The 18,206-nt window shown below is 35.8% G+C and overlaps 2 long non-coding RNA genes across 2 annotated transcripts; one reads left to right on the top strand and one right to left on the bottom strand.

Annotated features, from left to right (window-relative positions):
• The first annotated feature begins 330 nt into the window (after positions 1-330).
• LOC110875066 lies at positions 331-3,083 on the top strand. The gene is made up of 3 exons (XR_002556488.2): positions 331-417; positions 1,396-1,479; positions 3,041-3,083. It is a non-coding gene; the product is annotated as an uncharacterized LOC110875066 (long non-coding RNA).
• Positions 3,084-14,035: 10,952 nt separating this feature from the next.
• Positions 14,036-15,432, bottom strand: LOC110875065. The gene is made up of 3 exons (XR_002556487.2): positions 14,929-15,432; positions 14,685-14,792; positions 14,036-14,262 (listed from the first exon to the last, which is right to left on the bottom strand). It is a non-coding gene; the product is annotated as an uncharacterized LOC110875065 (long non-coding RNA).
• Positions 15,433-18,206: the final 2,774 nt, after the last annotated feature.

The raw sequence follows: 18,206 nt of genomic DNA, 5'->3' as shown, positions 1-18,206 counted from the left end.
ATGGAAAATGAGAAAGGTTTCGGGGACGAAACCTCATTTAAGGGGGGTAGACTTGTAACACCCCAAAAACCCGAATTTTTATATTCGTTAAATGTTATAATATGGCACATCAAGAAATAAATAACTAGGTTATTTAACCTAGTTAAAAGTATGGTAGAAGCAATTAAAGGATGAGTGTTGTGCCAATTATGAATAAGAGAGAACATGAGGGACTAAGATTGCCAAACTTGAATCTGAGTTTAATTAAAACAAAAAAAAATCTCAGACACACTAGGTGTGTGCGTGAGATCGATCAGGAGGAGGAGGAAATGGGCGTAAACCCTAGTTCACAAGCAAGCTTCAAATTGACAAGGAGATTAGGCTCAAATCCGATGCATGAACTCGTTTTCTTGACAATCTATCCCTAGCAAGCATGTGGTAAGTTGTAATTTGTGATTTAATAATCTTGCTATGAAGTGGGTTATGATCAATCCACGAAATTGTATGAGATTGAGCATGAATATGTGTTAGAATCATCATATGGAACATGTGTTGTGTATGATTTTGATTAATTTCATGTTTAGAAGTAAAACCCATTTGGGATGATGAAGGGAGTGAATCACCATGTCCAATAATTGTGTAAATTGTGATTTAGTATGTTGTATGTGATGAATTATTTTAGATAAGTTGATTAGGACATGAATTAAATGGATGTTTAGTTGAATTTGATGAATGAAGAATACAACATGGAGGATCATGCATGAATGGGTTGTACATTGTACTAAGATAGTGGTACGCACACCAAGTGTTTGATGAAATGCCTAGGTGAGCTTAATAGAGGAAATTGTATGTAAGTAAAAGATGAATATATGTGGGATGTGAAAATGATGTATTTGATAGTAAACTAACATGAGAAGTGTGTTTGGATATTGTTCGTGTGGATATTATGTTGAAATGATGTTGGGTTAGCTTAGTATGGGTTAAAGAGTTAGTTGTGAAAATATGAGAATGCTAGCGTGGGTGGAATGGATTATGTATGTATATGTGTATATGTATACAAGTAAGTGATCATGTAGTTGTAGATGTCATACAATATGAGGTTATGTCGTAAGTTATATGTTAAACCGTTGACTTCTGGAAGTCAATTATGCGTCTACACATAAGAAGCATGACTTGAATTGTTGTCGTACAGGTAGGTTCATAGGAAGTCGTATGGTACGTGTTATGTTAATACGCATTATTTGAGATGACATGATGAATTACGTTAGTTTGAAAGGATATGAAATTGATTATATGTCTCATGCTTGTTAGTTGTGACTAAAGGAAGTCAAATGTGAAATATGCGGTTGATATGATCATTAACATGTACAATGATGTATGCTAATGAAAATGTAATTTGGTGACATGAAAGTATAGGAGTCATGTCAAGACGGACTCAAGCATGAAAGGCTAACGGGTCAAGAGGAGGCAAGGAATCGGATACGAACCCGGATGCACAAGGTAAGTGATTTCCGTAATCACTTCGTAGTACAAGTAAGTAATAAAGTGTTGTAATGAATTAAATATGATGTTTGAGGTCAAATATGTGTTAAAGTCTTTCGTCGTAAATGATGGGTTTAAGGTTGACCAAAATGCCCATGATGGGTATTTTGGGGTAAACGAACTTAAAAGTGGTTTAGAAGCAAGTTATTCGATTAGAGTAATGTTTTGGACAAGTATGGAAGTGGGGATGATGGTTTGGTCAGTCATAGACCAATTAATGCGCGAATACCCTTAACGGGTCAAATAGTTAGAAAATAGTTAAGTCGAATGTATGTAAGTTAAGGATTTCCGTAATCCGAAGGTAAGATTTTAAGTTCATATGATAGAATGTGAATTTACAAGCATGTGGGAAGAAACGGGAGGTCAAACGGGTAAACGGTTCAAAAGTTACGTGCGTTTTAGTGCGTACGGACGACGAAACGAACCTGCAGAAAACTGCAAAAAACTAGAGGGCGTCGCCGACGGGTAGGGGGCCTAAAGGTGGGATCCTAAAGAATATGTAGTAATATGGTACCCAAAGGTGGGATCCTAAAGAATATGTAGTAATATGGTACCCAAAGGTGGGATCCTAAAGAATATGTAGTAATATGGTACCCAAATGTGGGATCCTAAAGAATATGTAGTAATATGGTACCCAAAGGTGGGATCCTAAAGAATATGCAGTAATATGGTACCCAAAGGTGGGATCCTAAAGAATATGTAGTAATATGGTACCCAAAGGTGGGATCCTAAAGAATATGCAGTAATATGGTACCCAAAGGTGGGATCCTAAAGAATATGTAGTAATATGGTACCCAAAGGTGGGATCCTAAAGAATATGTAGTAATATGGTACCCAAAGGTGGGATCCTAAAGAATATGTAGTAATATGGTACCCAAAGGTGGGATCCTAAAGAATATGTAGTAATATGGTACCCAAAGGTGGGATCCTAAAGAATATGTAGTAATATGGTACCTAAATGTGGGATTCTAAGTTAAGAATTTCCTTAAGTAGATACGAATGAAGGTATGTATGTATGTATGTGTGAATATAAGTGGTATGTATGAATGAATGTATGTATGTATGTGGGTGTGTAAGTAGGTAGTATGTGTATGTGTATATATATATCCAAGTGAGTATGTACGAATGTGTGCACGTATGTAGGGTTGTGAGAAGGCATGTAATAGGTATGTATGTAGACATGTATGCATGTATGTATGTAGGTATGCACGTATGTAGGAACGTACGTATGAATGTAGGTACGTAGGTTTGTAAGTAGTTATGTATGAACGGATGCACATATGTAAGTATGTATGAAAGTATGTACGCATGTATTCAATGAAATTGAGTATTGACGATAATAATAGTGTGCCTTGTGAACGAAGTGTAACGCAGGTACAATGAGAAAGTCTCACCACGGAATGTACGAACAGATGGAAAGCTGGGATGTAAAGAGTTAACGGAACAAAAAGTAAACGTGAATAAATCTTGTATGTTTATAATGCGTACTAATGTTATGAATTTAATGTGGTGAGCGCAGGTAGTACGAGTCATGAGGATCATCAAGGAACAGAGATCGAGGATCGAGTCACTAGTGGGATTGTACGGGAACGTTGATGTATATAATGTAGTAAACATAAGCTATGATTTTACTTAGTAAATAAGTCGATTGATGGATTTATGTGAAAGAGTTATGTTAAAGTTAATTTTTAAATAAGTTAAGGTGTTTATAATGTAAGAAAGTTTATGGCTTGAACTTCCGCTGCGACTTTTAGTCAAATACGTATTAGGGTCTTACACATAACAATTCAGCTCAAAAGTTATTGATACTAAAGGATTGGTTGTATTCAGTTGAAAAAAAAAACAGAGTAACGAGTGAATCATGGTCAAAATGGTTATTCAAAAACTCTGTAAAACAACCAAGATGTCATATGACACACAAATCTCACACAACAAGTGTTTTCATGCATATGTCACTCATAGTTTTCAGATCTGTAAAATATCTGATAAATTATGGGATCGTTTGATGTTTTCAAAATTGATTTCAATTGTTGTTTCGATATTTGTGATGTTTTCAATAAACACTAAAGTATGTACCTCTGTTCAGCAAAACTTGTGTTCATCCAAAACACTAGAATACTGCTGACATAGAAAAGGGGGAAATAAAACTTTAGGCAAAATCTCTCATGTGTTCAAAGGCAAGTTGAGTACCTTCAAAAGGACCAAATCAACTTTGTCCAAAACACATTGAGAAAATAAGGTGTCAAAACTGTCCTAATCATAGGTAAATGTGAGATCTGTAATAAAACATGATCAAATATGGTCAGGTCTCTCAAAACATTGCTTCAAAGTGATTATGGACAAAGTATGTTCAAAATATAATCTCCTAGTGAGTATTTCTGAACATATGAATAAAAAGGGAAAAAGAAAAAAGAACAAATCTCAAAGTGTAGCTATCTCAAAAACTTTTGAAATCAAAAGCAAAAGAGTATAAGCATAAAACACTCTTGAGGATCTAGTCAGGTCATCAGTGGTCATTTTACAACTGTGTGCATTCATCAATACAGGAATTGTTCTGGTAACAATAGCATCTTCAGTGATGGTGCTTAAAAGGAATTTACAATCAATTGACAAGAAAATGACCCAAACAATGGTCAAAATAACTTGAGAATAATATGATCATGAATTTACTGGAAAATTGTCGGATCCTTTTGATTATTTTCAAAACTTCCTTTTATTTTTGTTAAGGTGTTTTCCTCTAAAATAAAAACCAGATGTTTTTTTAAAAAATATATTATGATCTTTTACTCATTTTTTTATAGTAAAAGTTCATCTCTTGTCTGGATGTAATTACCTTATTTTTGTGTGTAATTACTATCCCTAAAACTGATCAAAAGGAAATGACACACATATCAAGGTCATGTTAAGCTCAAGTTTGGTTTTCACAGATCAAAAATTGATTGCAAATTGACTTAGACTACTGAGATACTCATGTTCTAGTTCCAGTAATTAGACGCAAAATGAGCAGCTCTAGTAGAAATGTTTTCATCATCTGGGATGCTAAACCATTGTCTAAAATAATAGACATTTGGCAAATCCTTGAACAAAATTCCATATAGATAACTGCTGACAATTTAATCTTGATAATTTACATCTAAAATGTATTTTGTTAAGAATAGCATCTCAAATGCTCAACAGATGTTAGATAAGATACTGTGCCTTCACAAAGCAAAATCAAGTTCTACATCTGAACAAGCAGATGCTAACATTGTTTGTCAAAAGTTGAAAAACTGCTGCACTATCAGTTGTTGAACCAATTTTATCTTCTACCACTGTTGTTTCTAAAGTGCTGTTGTGCCTTAACATCTGCTCTCTAAAGTCTGTCTACTGCTAAAGTGTCAACATCTGTTCTCCAAAACACTGATGTTTAAAATCTTTGTTCCATCCACTGTTACATCCACTGTTTCATTTTATTATCGTTGTAACTACTGATACTTGATCCATCAGTAGTTGTCAAAACAACTGTCCTCCATTATTTACCATTCCATCAGATGTTTGACACGTGGTCAGTTTTTAGCCTTCAGATCAAAATAACAGCTGCCACATCAGCAATCACTTTTTCCCTACATAAAACCCTGATTAAATCCAAACAGGGTTTTACTGTCGAATTGAATTCCAAAAGTTCTCTTCTCATAGCAGTTTCCCTCTCATAACTCCAAAAACTTCTTCGATCTTCTTCATCCAAAATGACGAAACCAAAATCGAAATCAAAATCAAAACCATCATCTTCCTCCACAATAGCAGATGCCACTCAAATGGCCGCTGAAACACCGGAGATTCGCTACAAAGCTCCACACAACTATGTAGGTATACTCACAAAACCTACCGATAACCACACCTTCGACTCCATCCTTGACATCCTTTCTGCATCAAAGTACAAAACTTTGATAACAGCAGACGCTCCTATTTACCTTGATACCCAGAGAGAGTTCTGAAAAATGCCACCCTTGAAAAACAAGGAGATATCATCGCCGCCATCACTCCTTGATACAGGGTAAGAAGGTAAACATCTCACCAAAATCCATCTCTGAAACCTTTAAACTCGATGATTTAAAAGGAAAAACCTCATTTACAAAAGACGAGTTGGTAAAGGATTTCATGAACAGGGGCTATGCAGAACAACCAAATAGGGATACCCTACAAAAGGGTTACTTCCCTTCTACACCCAGATTTTTATTCCACACACTGCTCATGTGTGTTTCTAATAAAACAACGTCTTTTAATGAGATACCAACGAAAATCCAATGCCTGGGGTATGCAATTTTAAATGATAAAACTATAACTACTCCCAGGAAATATTTGATGATTTGGTAAAGAACGTTGATAATAAAGCATTTCTGCTCTTTCCAAGATTTCTAAGCTACTATTTTGAACAAAAATTTGTTGAGAAAGATGCAGAATTGCCCAAACAAGGTGTCTCATTCAAAATAAACTGTTTAACAATTGAAACATTTTCGAGAATGATGGCACCAATAAAATTAAAAACAAAGGAGGCTGAGCAGGTGTTAGAAACTGCTACTGATCCTCAAGCAACCACTGCTGAGCCCACTGCTCCAGGTGATCAAAGTAGCACACCCACTGCTTTGAAACCAACACCTGCCACCAAAAAGACCAAAAGAAAAACTTCCAGAAAACCCACCAAACCCACACCAAAGGCAACTCTGGAAGATGAGATCCCAGAGTCAATGCCAGTGACAACACAAAAGTCACAAGAAACCACTGCTGCTACTTCCTCACAGCAGATGGAAGAAAGATCTCAACCCCAGCCTAAAACTCCTCCTGCATCCTCACAAAAGGATCAGGTTGTAAGCACAGGGACACCAAATTATGAAGCTCTGTATCCACTCGGATCCATCTTCCACAGTCCTGATCCCAAGGACATGTCTCTTTCAACACCCATACCCTCACCAATCATATTGCCACAATCAATAATACCCCTGTTGCATGCAGTTGATATGGCACAGACACAAACCAGTTCCTCTCTGTCACCTATTACTGAGAGCATACCTCCACAAGTGACTGGGTCTGATGCTCATGCCTCTGCTAACCCAGCAACAGCTGGGGAGGTTACACCGCCTGAGTTACAAGTAACTCTCGGTGGTAGTTCAAGTGGAGCAGCAACTACAACTGATGGATCAACAGATCTTCAGTTGGACAGTTGTTACATTACTAAGACTCCCTTGAAGGCAATTTCTTCCATGGCAACATCGGTAACCACCAGTAAGTTATCTTTAACTGCTGGTAACATCAAAGGATTATCGAGTGCTGAAGAAAGAAGTCCCCAGTACCAAGAAAAAGGGGCATCAATGGATGACTTTTGGGCCATAGCTCCTAAGTCACACATTGATACAACCACTGCTGGTGGGGATTCAGATGATCCTGTTAATTCAGGTGATGATTCAAAATACAATGAATTGACGGGCAGAGTTGAAAATCTGGAATCTTCTGTTGCCGAGATAAAAGATATGGTGCAGCAGCTGTTAGAAGCTCAAAAAGCCCAATCAACTGTTCCTCCTGCTCAAGCACCTGCTCCACAAGCATTTGCTGCAAATGAGCTTTGGAATATCTTCCAGCCCATGCTTGAACAACAGCAACAAATGGCTGCTAAAAAGCATGCTAATCAAGTACAAATGCTGACAAACATGGTAGAATCTCGGTTCAAAGACACTCAAGCAGATATCAAAGCTATAAAGGCTAGCATACAACAGAATGCTCAAAGTGAGAAAGGTCCATCTACCATCTTCTTCATGGATACACCCCTGGCAGATAATGCCAAAAAGGGGGAGAAAATCAAGCTGAAAAAGAAAGGTATAGAAGATGGGTTGTACATTGAACCAGAGAAACCAAAAACCTCAAAACCTTCAACTCAAACAGCTGATACAACAGCAGTTACAAAAACTGCTGTCAGTAGCCAAACAGCTGCCATCTCATCAACACACACACCACCAACACACACCACCACAACTACTGTTCCACCACCACCACCACCTGTGTCCACAGCACAAAAACCTTCATCAAGACCAAAAACCACCAAACCATCATCATCTAATATCATACCACCACTGCCTCCTGCCATAAAGCAGAAGACAGCAGATGTTACAACATCTGCTGTAATGACAACAGTGATTGAAACACCAGTTGTTTCAACCACTGTTAGTCAATCACAATCACAAACCACTGCCATCAAATCTCAAACCACTGATCCACCCAAAACATCATCAGCCTCTCCTACATTAAAAAGGAGAAGGGTTTTCATTCCTGATGATGATTCACCACCACCATCACCACCATCCCCTGCTCAAAAGCAGAAGACATCTGCTGACATATCAGCAGTTGTAATGACAACAGTGGATGAAACACCAGTTGTTTCAACCACTGTTGGTCAAAAATCCACTATTGATCTCATAACTCCAACACCAAAACCTACAAAGCTTCTCAAAAGAAAAAGAGAAACAGCACAGGCTACTGATGAAAAGTATGATCCTGTTGCGGCTAAGTATCCATTGGAATTAGAAGCTGTGAAAAATGAGATGAAGCAGTTTTACACCATAGATGATCTTACAAAAAGAAAATTTCCTTCTCTCATAGGTTTCATAATTCCAGAAAACATGAATGAATATCTTGAAACAAAAACAAGACAAGCAAGGATAAGAGCCAAGGTTGAATGCAAGGATCAAGGCGATGAAGCCATTCTGGAAAGAAGGGAATTTCTGCTCAAAAAGGTCAAACAAATAGCAGAATATGCAAATGAATTGAACAAAGAGGTGTCAAGTTTATTTCCTGAAGCAGAACAACGAAATGAATTAAGAAAGGAATATCTTGCATACATAATGAAAGAAAAGTTCTATTCTGCTGAAGAAACAGAGTTCAAAGACTGGCCACTCATTGCATTGAAGCTTGAAGCTGACAGAATTGAAAAGATTAAACTTGATCCACGGAAGAAAAAGACAGCTCCAAATTGGAATAAATACAACAAATTCATAGCTGATCTTATTTCCGAGCATAAAAGAAAGAAGCAGGAGTTGGTGGATGGAAAGGTGGATACTGCGGAGACCATAGCAAAATGGTCAAAGCAGCAAATTGAAGAAGCTTATGAAAGGCTTGAGAAGCAGAGGTTGAAAACCTCTAACCCTCCCAAAAAGTCTAACTACAAAAAGCTGCAGGAGCAAGTCAAAATTTTTGAAACACAGATCAGCACAGCAGAAGATTTTGTCACAAAATTGAGAAAAGAAAAGAAAGAAATGCTATCTGCTGGAGTAGAAAAGAACAAAGAAGCTGAACAGATAGAAGAAGCTATGAAGAAAATAGCTTCAGATAAAGAAAGATTGGCAAAACTACAAGCCCTTGCCAAAAAGGTCAAAGTAGTAAGCCAAAAGTCATCAGCAGGTGTCACAAATAGTGAGCTGATTGACAAAGAAGTTGAAGCAGACATAGCTGCAGCCAATACGATTATTGAACAAGCATTCATACGAGTGTCTGAAGCTCATGATACTGCTCTGCACTTCTTTTCCAGGCCAATCATTTCAAGTTCATCAGTAAATAAACCTCTCCCAAGAAACCCATTTGGTTTTAAAATACTAAAGTGGCTCTCTGATCAAAAGACCCATGTATTGACTCTGATCAGAACCAATGGAGAAGTGAGACATATATCAAGGAATCAAGCACTAGGCCTAAGTGTTGAAGATCTACAAGATCTCCTTAAGCTCTCACTGTGCAGGGATGAGGATGATACAAGTTCCAAAGAATTTGAAGAAAAATTTAAAAGAAAAGCAAAGGAACTTCTGATGAAGAATAAAGATCCTGAATAAAGACAGGTTTTGGCATTATCTGTTCCAGGGGAGATTGTTGGGATTGAACCCTATCAGAGGAACAGATAATGTAAAGCCAAAACCTGATCACAACAATGGATTTACAATAAGCAGAAGTTTACTCTAAACTCTTCCCTTGACAGTGGTTATCTAACAGCTGATAGATCTTAAGTGCTGCTCAACTACAACAACTGATAAACTAAACTCTGATGATTATCCAACGACTGCTGAAGACAAACACTGATGCTCTATCTACTGCTGTTTCCTAAGTACTGCTGAAGACTCAAGCACTGCTCTCTCAAAGACTGGTCACCTTTGAAGAATGCACTGAAGATTCAACATCGCTCAGGCTACAACAGTGGAACGTGAAGCAGTAGTTTTCCTTAGCTTTGCATTTTATTACGTATCAGATGTTACATGTCAGTAGTTTGTATAGAACAGTGTTTATAGTTTGTTAGGTCGTTAGATGTCACTATCATGGTAACGTCAGCTGAAGCTCATCAGTAGTTTGGTTTGCCTATAAATATGACAGTATTCTGTACTGTTATACTCGATTCGTTTTAAGTGAGTTCACCTCCTCAATTCAATCCTTTCATCTTGTGCAACCAACTCTGGTGTATCAGGCTAAGGGGGAGTTTAGATTGTAAGCTTGCATTGTAATCTTTTGCTTTTATGTAAATCTTTTGACTCAATGAAAAACAATCGTTTATCAATCTATACTTTCCTTTGATTGTGTTTACAAAGTTTGCTACTCATTTCCGTGCACTCATATCATTTCTGTAACACCCCAACCCGGAACGGGCTGACGTGTCACTTTTACAGAGTCAGATCAAAAACATAATTCCATTAATACTTAAATGTATTACAAGGCTTTACAACTTAATGGAAATAAGATATCTAATCCAGTACATTATTTCTAAGGTTTTTTTTTTTCAATTTACTCGAGCACTCTTCTGTATCCCGTCCCAGATTGTCTTGATAACCTGACGTAAAGAAGAAAACACAAAAAACGTACGTCTGAGCAAAATTTGAAAGTTTTGCCCAGTGTGCGGATAGAGGAAAAAAAAAGGTTTATTTTATTTTAGAAAAAAGGCTAAGTTCTTCAAAAATCATTTGTTTTAGCAAAACGCTAAGTTTTCATAATTCAAAATATACTAAATAAGTATAACAAATATTATCAGAATATGATATACAGATTTACCCGAAGTCCAGAAGGTTCATTTTATTACAGAGGTTGATACAGGGTAGCTAGCCCATGTATCCAGACATGAATGGAGTGTGGGCAAATCACACCGACCACTCACCAGATATCAGACTTTATTTACTTTTTCCTAGGATCGATCCATACGCCTCTGAACAGAAGTCCATAGACTAAAACAGAAGAGACGCCGTGAACTCAACTCACCGTCACGGATGGTGCCACATCATTTTATGCCACAATGATGGGTCTGTGGTCATCCTCATAGAAAAGGGACCGACTTGGGTAACATAATACATGTACATAATCTTAAACCTGTACATTTATAAAAACGTAAACTTTATAAACTTGTAACATTTTTATAATATAAACCTATTGCATAATTTAAAATCAGGAATCAGATGCCCGAAGGCCAAATGACATGTATTGAGAGAAGGGATTCTATCCGTACCTTAAGCGATGATCACAAACTGGAGATAATAGATTACGTCTAGACAATCACGAAAGTCGTGCGCACAAGATGATTACAAGAAAGTCGATAGGATTCAGATTTGTCACCCCTTCATGGTTGTCATATGCGGTGGTCTACGGTGGTCCGATTCCTCAACGGTTGCGATAGCCGGAGATTCTTAAATTGGAGATAAGCAGTAGATCAGAAAAATGAAGTCGTCGGAAAAGGTCCGTGTGCTTCGAACGTCGATATAGGCGGTTTGAAGGTGGTGTGTAGATGGTTACGGTGTGGAGGTAATCTATTGGGTATTCTATAGTCATTTTAATTTATCTTTGGCTGGCCGGAGAATCGAATCATTGCCGAGATTTGAGTCGGAAATATACAATAAAGTGTGTGTGGGGGGACGGCATATGCAGACCGACAGCTTAAATCGACTTTGGTCCGATTCCTCAACGGTTGCGATAGCCGGAGATTCTTAAATTGGAGATAAGCAGTAGATCAGAAAAATGAAGTCGTCGGAAAAGGTCCAGTGTGCTTCGAACGTCGATATAGGCGGTTTGAAGGTGGTGTGTAGATGGTTACGGTGTGGAGGTAATCTATTGGGTATTCTATAGTTATTTTAATTTATCTTTGGCTGGCCGGAGAATCGAATCATTGCCGAGATTTGAGTCCGAAATATACAATAAAGTGTGTGTGTGGGGACGGCATATGCAGACCGACTGCTTAAATCGACTTTCATTCCTTGGCAACCTAGATAGAGATCAACAAATGTTGATTTTGGATTGTAGACACGTATCTCATGCTCCACCTCCTCCTTACTTAGTTTCACTCATTCTTATCATGAAGATAAGATTTTATTTCACTTTACTATTTCACTTTTCTTCCTCTTTTAACCATATCTAAACTATTTTTTTCACAATACAATTTATTTTACTAATTATATTATAACATATTTAGAATTACTATACAAACACCAAATACTTTTCTATTATAATATAACTATAATTAATTAGTTAACCTTCACATATCTGCCTACATCCTTTGCTAAATCTTTATTAGTCTACTATCATCATTATTATTAAATACTTGATTACTTTCAATTTTTTAGAGAACCACAACGAAATATTTTAAGTTCCTGTCATAATTAGTTATATATTCTAATTCATTCATAATTATGAATATTAACTACTTATTAAAATATTGTATATACTAGAAGATTTTAATTTGGTGTGATCAATTTATATATTATAGCATCTTATATATGATAGTTAATCTAAGTAATTATTCACAACATTCCTTTAAGAAATATGTTTGACACCTAATAATGTTTTCAATTTTCATAGTCTAGCATGTCGGTAATACTTAAATAGTTATTATTTAACCATATTTTAATATACCTAGAATATAAAAAAAAAAAGTCGGTTTATTACAATACTACCCCCTTAAAAAAAATTTCGTCCTCGAAATTTAAAGTTAAACTTTAAAAATAGAGATCATAAAAGAACAAGATTTTAATTAATTTAAAAAAAAAATATTCGAAAATCAATAATAGTAAAAATGCAAGTATTAATACAAGAATTAAATTTTCAAGTGTAACTTATCAGAAAAGTTTATGAAGATTATGTGATGAAATTTATAACAACAGAATTGTATAATTTTATGTTTTAGTTTTACACGGTATTATTTCAAAACCAAATTATATCAAACTGAAAATCCATTATTATGTTCTAAATCTATTAGAAGGTTATTTCAAAAGTAATTTATATACAAAAGATCAGAAGTATCATATTCTAGTTATCAGATACATTAGAGAACTTAAAACGAACTGATTCATGCTTTTTTATTAAATGTGATTTTTTTTTTACCAAATAAGAGCGTAATCTTACAGTTTGTAGGATGTTAACTTTTCATTTTATCTACATTATATTTAAAATATACAAATTTTCAACATAACTTATATAAATCTAAAATACACATACTGAGACTAAATTTGGTATAGAACATACGTAAGATTCATTTCTTTGATTTATGTGCTTAGTTACTCATCTATAATATCTGTAATTTAAATAATGTACAAATAGTAATACCTAAAATAAATAATGCTTAATGGGGTTTACAAAGTTATAAGACATAACTTTTTTTTTTAATTCAAGACAACGTGTACGCATAATAGATAATTAATTCAACAAACTAACAAGAAATTTTAAAGATGACATATACCGAATGTTAGATGATAAGATCTATAACATGAACAATTGAATACTATAAGAATAAAATTTTGAGAATCAAAATACAGTTGTTACACTTAAGTGGGCCATTTAAAAATAATATATATAATAATGATTATGTATAATGTCATCTTCTTTGTTTGAAAAGGTTAAAGAGTACAGTAGTAGCCATTCTTTTTCTTTAAACAGTTGGCCAGAAAACTTCATAGCATTTTGTAATAGTTGACGTTATTTGTAAAGGTTTCTATTATGGTCGGGTAGTCATAAATATAGTACGGTCTTGCCATATTCATTTGTCTTATGATTGATTAGGTGGTGCCGAGGATGGGTTTCAACTTTTAAAACCCAGAACTATATATCATTTATTTCGAAGATAACCCATTATATAATAGGCTTAGATTTGATTTAATATTATATGATAATAATACGTATACCTCGTGGTTCTTCTTCTCCAAGACCACGCCAGAGGAAAAATAAAAAATAAAAATAGGTCGATCAGAGCAATTTGTTTGACAGGTTTTCGAACGTAAAGACGAGACGATGATCAAAGGTTACATGGTGAGGATATGTAGTTTGATTGTCTTTGTGTTGTTGACATCGTAACAATATGCAATATATATGTATATTCGGGAAAGTCATGAAACGAATGAGTGACTATGATCAATGACTGAAAGATGAATCACAAAAACGATGATCATAGAAATTAATCGGAACGTAAAATCCGAATCCAATATATGTCTACCCATTACCTCACAGGTCTTAACTTATGTTTTAGTTTTCTACAGGAAAGAGTCATTACTCTGATACCATAACTGTAACACCCCAACCCGAAACGGGCTGACGTGTCACTTTTACAGAGTCAGATCAAAAACATAATTCCATTAATACTTAAATGTATTACAAGGCTTTACAACTTAATGGAAATAAGATATCTAATCCAGTACATTATTTCTACGGTTTTTTTTTTCAATTTACTCGAGCACTCTTCTGTATCCCGTCCCAGATTGTCTTGATAACCTGACGTAAAGAAGAAAACACAAAAAACGTACGTCTGAGCAAAATTTGAAAGTTTTGCCCAGTGTGCGGATAGAGGAAAAAAAAAGGTTTATTTTATTTTAGAAAAAAGGCTAAGTTCTTCAAAAATCATTTGTTTTAGCAAAAGGCTAAGTTTTCATAATTCAAAATATACTAAATAAGTATAACAAATATTATCAGAATATGATATACAGATTTACCAGAAGTCCAGAAGGTTCATTTTATTACAGAGGTTGATACAGGGTAGCTAACCCATGTATCCAGACATGAATGGAGTGTGGGCAAATCACACCGACCACTCACCAGATATCAGACTTTATTTACTTTTTCCTAGGATCGATCCATACGCCTCTGAACAGAAGTCCATAGACTAAAACAGAAGAGACGCCGTGAACTCAACTCACCGTCACGGATGGTGCCACATCATTTTATGCCACAATGATGGGTCTATGGTCATCCTCACAGAAAAGGGACCGACTTGGGTAATATAATACATGTACATAATCTTAAACCTGTACATTTATAAACACGTAAACTTTATAAACTTGTAACATTTTTATAATATAAACTTATTGCATAATTTAAAATCAGGAATCAGATGCCCGAAGGCCAAATGACATGTATTGAGAGAAGGGATTCTATCCGTACCTTAAGCGATGATCACAAACTGGAGATAATAGATTACGTCTAGACAATCACGAAAGTCGTGCGCACAAGATGATTACAAGAAAGTCGATAGGATTCAGATTTGTCACCCCTTCATGGTTGTCATATGCGGTGGTCTACGGTGGTCCGATTCCTCAACGGTTGCGATAGCCGGAGATTCTTAAATTGGAGATAAGCAGTAGATCAGAAAAATGAAGTCGTCGGAAAAGGTTTGGTGTGCTTCGAACGTCGATATAGGCGTTTTGAAGGTGGTGTGTAGATGGTTACGGTGTGGAGGTAATCTATTGGGTATTCTATAGTTATTTTAATTTATCTTTGGCTGGCCGGAGAATCGAATCATTGCCGAGATTTGAGTCCGAAATATACAATAAAGTGTGTGTGTGGGGACGGCATATGCAGACCGACAGCTTAAATCGACTTTCATTCCTTGGCAACCAAGATAGAGATCAACAAATGTTGATTTTGGATTGTAGACACGTATCTCATGCTCCACCTCCTCCTTACTTAGTTTCACTCATTCTTATCATGAAGATAAGATTTTATTTCACTTTACTATTTCACTTTTCTTCCTCTTTTAACCATATCTAAACTATTTTTTCTCACAATACAATTTATTTTACTAATTATATTATAACATATTTAGAATTACTATACAAACACCAAATACTTTTCTATTATAATATAACTATAATTAATTGGTTAACCTTCACATATCTGCCTACATCCTTTGCTAAATCTTTATTACTCTACTATCATCATTATTATTAAATACTTGATTACTTTCAATTTTTTAGAGAACCACAACGAAATATTTTAAGTTCCTGTCATAATTAGTTATATATTCTAATTCATTCATAATTATGAATATTAACTACTTATTAAAATATTGTATATACTAGAAGATTTTAATTTGGTGTGATCAATTTATATATTATAGCATCTTATATATGATAGTTAATCTAAGTAATTATTCACAACTTTCCTTTAAGAAATATGTTTGACACCTAATAATGTTTTCAATTTTCATAGTCTAGCATGTCGGTAATACTTAAATAGTTATTATTTAACCATATTTTAATATACCTAGAATATAAAAAAAAGTCGGTTTATTACAATTTCATATGTTCTGATTAATCGTTTTATGCAAACAAACACAATCATGATGGCCACAAATCCCAAAACTGTGTTCGCTCGCCACCCAAAATTTGGGTGATTTTTCCAACCGGGATTATAGGTGTTGCTGTAGGGATTGTTCTGCGGCCTCACCTGATTATCCACAAAATCTACCTCTTCGTGGCTCTCATACACGACTCCCTGAAAGCATGCACCAGGCTCATGTGACACTCCACACTGGTCACATCCCGACCCGGTTTGTGCAATCATCTGGGACTTATCGAATTTCGCTGAAAGAGCCGAGATTTGTGCAGTAATGGCCGTATAGTCATCGACCGCGTGTGCTCCTGCGCGAGATGACGATGATGATGTTGCCCGGCCTCTATCTCCTTCCCGACGCGAGCTGGATTTCAACGTAACTTTTTCTATAATATCATACGCTTCTGTCGGCGTCTTAGTTCCAAGATCGCCTCCTACGTTCACGTCTAATCGCTCTTGTGTGTGGTAACTGAGCCCCTGATAGAACGTCAAAACTAGCTGTCGCTTGGAGAAGCCATGATGTGGAACATCAATCAACAAATCTTTAAATCTCTCCCAGGCCGCGTGCAACGACTCTCCCTCGTCCTGACGAAAGGAAACAATCCGGTTCCGAAGCTTGTTTGTTTTCTCAGGCGGAAAATATTTCTGCATAAACTGCTCCGCCAACTGATTCCAGGTCCTGATGGACCCGGCTGGAAGTGACATAAGCCAAGCTCTAGCTTTGTCACGCAACGAGAAAGGAAACAATCTCAACCGAATTGCATCCTCCGGCACACCTGTAATCCTAAATGTCGAACAAACAGCGAGAAAAGCAGCGATATGTCTCTCAGGATCTTCATGCTCACGTCCGTCAAACTGTATAGAATTCTGCACCATTTTAATAATATTAGGTCTAATTTCAAAAGTAGGAGTATCTATAGTAGGCTGAAGGATACTCGGCTCCAGGCCTGCCCTTCCGGGCTGATTTGTTTCATTCAAAGTTCGGTCGTTGTCCGCCATGACGACTCTCTCATCGTCCCCTGAGCTTTCGTCTTCAGAGATAATCACCGGCTCGTCAATTGCATTTGCAATGCGTTGTGCAATGACAAGTTACCTTTCGCTCAGCCTCTTACTTCTTCTAAGATTATGCGCTGGTTCGTCAGTCGGCTCAGCAATAGCGGGCGCGGGAGTTGAGTACATCAACCTGCAAACGAAAAACTGACACAGTGAATATTTTATTAATATAATAATGCTGTTTTTTTTTTTTTTTGCTGAAAAGAAACAGAATATTATTTTAAATGGGCTGAAAATTTTATAAAAATCCGAAAATGGGCCGAAATTTTTATAAAAATTAAAGCAATGAAAATAATCGAATCGGCTAGTGTAAAAATGATTTTTAAGAGCCGAAAATTCAACGAATAAATGAATAAATAAATCCGGATTAGAACAAATAAATAGAACAAAAATTCATAAGTGTACAAAAGAATCACGAAAATGAATAAATTGAATTAAAAGCAACAAATATTAACAAATAAATCAACAAATAAATAATTACGAAAATATACACAAATATTAACAAGTATATACACCGATAACACAATGACTCGGGTCGTTCCTAAGACTCGCCACATTCCCCGGCAACGGCGCCAAAAACTTGACGTGTGCGCGACTATACATATTTTTACAATGAAATTACACACGATTTGGTTTTAAATTTATAAAAGTGATTATTACTTTTAAATCAAAACACACACGAAAGTGCAAGTGTACCCCGTCATATATGTAGTAAAGTATCGGTAAGAACCAAGTATCGATCCACGGAAATGGGCGGAGAAATAATACTAGACCTTTGCCACTAAATTACCGGTAAAAACATAAGTTGTTTTTGGTTTTAATTAAACTAAAGTAAGCATAAATAAATACTTATAAAAACATATTAGATTATATATAAATAGCCTTGCTTAATACACAACCAAAGCATGTCAACTAAGTCGGTTTTGGCACTAGAAGCATTCGGTCAATTTTCCATTTTAAGACAATTAGTATCCCTTTCGGGAATCCTAACATGACAATCATTCGGAAAGTTAAAACGATAAACACACTTTATGTAACACCCGTTCTTATAATTC

This window comes from Helianthus annuus, chromosome 6 (genome assembly GCF_002127325.2).
Source record: "Helianthus annuus cultivar XRQ/B chromosome 6, HanXRQr2.0-SUNRISE, whole genome shotgun sequence".
NCBI classification, from domain to species: domain Eukaryota; kingdom Viridiplantae; phylum Streptophyta; class Magnoliopsida; order Asterales; family Asteraceae; genus Helianthus; species Helianthus annuus.
Note: the sequence above shows the minus strand (reverse complement) of the source record. Positions and strands in the feature narration are given on the sequence as shown.